We start from the raw sequence: 2467 nt of genomic DNA on the forward strand, positions 1-2467 counted from the left end.
TTCCCATGTAACAAGAGTTTAATTTTGTGAATGTGTGGCACATTCAGTGCTAAAGTGATGAATATCCTGCAGCCTTTCCTATTAGTGAGAAATACATTCATGGTAAAAAAATCAGGGCCATCTTTAAAGCAAATATTGGTAGGAACCTACCATTTAAATACATTATAAATTATTTCCTAAATTGTGATCAATTTCTACTTGAGATTGTTTTTATTTTTATCTTTTAGATGTTCTTTAGTTATCAAAATTGACATATCTGACATCATACAAAATGTGTATTGTGGGAATTTTTGGTAAAATGTTGAAATGGTGAAATTCTTTCCCCCTAACTTAGTTACTCTCTTTTTTACTATGTGATGACATGGATGTGGCTGATAGCTTTTAGTGAACAGTAAATCCCAATTCGTGGACATCCCCACATTCCCCATTTCCCTCACTTTTTTCCCTATTTCTTGCTCTTTTTTTTATTTCCTTAAATCTTTCTGACTATAATACGTCCGAAAAACATGCTGAACATAAATGCCAAATCTAACAATTTTGGAAGAATGGATGGTTGCTCTTGTATAAGCTGCCTTATGTATTTTTTCCACCCAGCTCCCACAATGTATGAATTCCAGAAATGTTTTAAAAATACTATTATTAATACTAATTGTAAAGCCATGTAAAAAGTTGGTTAGGTTTAATTGTTTCTGGTAGGCCCCTGATAAGGATTTTCCTGCCTCTACCCTAATTGTCAAGATCCTCTATGTGGCGACGCATCGCAACAAGTTGTGTTGAGTGTTGGCCAGTAATAGTGCGTGGTTCTTGGATATCAGTGTCTCTACTGGCACAAGCTTGTTCCAGATTAGCAGTCTAGCGGCAACAGAGCAGATACAGTTAGGTCCATAAATATTTGGACAGAGACAACTTTTTTCTAATTTTGGTTCTGTACATTACCACAATTATTTTAAATTAAACAACTCAGATGCAGTTGAACTGCAGACTTTCAACTTTAATTCAGTGGGTTGAACAAAAAGATTGCATAAAAATGTTAGGAACTAAAGCCTTTTTTTTTTACACAATCACTTCATTTCAGGGGCTTAAAAGTAATTGGACAATTGACTCAAAGGCTATTTCATGGGCTGGTGTGGGCAATTCCTTCATTATGTCATTATCAATTAAGCAGATAAAAGGCCTGGAGTTGATTTGGGGGGGGGGTGCTTATATGTGGAAGATTTTGCTGTTAAGAGAAAACATGCGGTCAAAGGAGCTTTCCAGAGAAACCCCTTCACAACAGCCAACCAAGTGAACAACACTGTCCAGGAAGTAGGCGTATCGATATCCAAGTCTACCATAAAGAGAAGACTGCATGAAAGTAAATACAGAGGGTGCACTGCAAGGTACAAACCACTCATAAGCCTCAAGAATAGAAAGGCTGGATTGGACTTTGCTAAAAAAAAATCTAAAAAGCCAGCACAGTTCTGGAAAAACATTCTTTGGACAGATGAAATCAAGATCAACCTTTACCAGAATGAGGGCAAGAAAAAAGTATGGAGAAGGCGTGGAACAGCTCATGATCCAAAGCATAGCACATCATCTGTAAAACATGGCGGAGGCAGTGTGATGGCTTGGGCGTGCATGGCTGCCAGTGGCACTGGGACACTAGTGTTTATCCATGATGTGACACAGGACAGAAGCAGCCAAATGAATTGAGGTGTTCAGAGACATACTGTCTGCTCAAATCCTGCTAAATGCAGTCACATTGATTGGGAGGCGTTTCATAATACAGATGGACAATGACCCAAAACATACAGCCAAAGCAACCCAGGAGTTTATTAAAGCAAAGAAGTGGAATATTCTTGAATGGCCAAGTCAGTCACCTGATCTGAACCCAATCGAGCATGCATTTCACTTGTTGAAGACTAAACTTTGGACAGAAAGGCCCACAAACAAACAAACAGCAACTGAAAGCCGCTGCAGTAAAGGCCTGGCAGAGCATTAAAAAGGAGGAAACCCAGCATCTGGTGATGTCCATGAGTTCAAGACTACAGGCTGTCATTGCCAGCAAAGGGTTTTTAACCAAGTATTACAAATGAACATTTTATTTTTAACTTTTTAATTTGACCAATTACTTTTGAGCCCCTGAAATGAAGCGGTTGTGTTAAAAATAAGGCTTTAGTTTGTCACATTTTTATGCAATATTTTTGTTCAACCCACTGAATTAAAGCTGAAAGTCTGCAGTTCAACTGCATCTGAGTTCTTTCATTTAAAATTAATTGAAGTAATGTACAGAACTAAAATTAGAAAAAAGTTGTCTCTGTCCGATATTTATAGACCTAACTGTAGCATCTTTTAAATCAGAGATAGCTGCTGTTAAGGTATTTTTAATATCAGAAGCCAAGGTTTGATGGTCTGTGCTTTGAGGCAGTTGACTCATATATGGTTCAGCAGGCAAGAAGGCAGGTAAGAGCACTTGGGTATCTCCTGT

Source organism: Pyxicephalus adspersus, chromosome 3, assembly GCF_032062135.1.
Source record: "Pyxicephalus adspersus chromosome 3, UCB_Pads_2.0, whole genome shotgun sequence".
Lineage (NCBI taxonomy): Eukaryota > Metazoa > Chordata > Amphibia > Anura > Pyxicephalidae > Pyxicephalus > Pyxicephalus adspersus.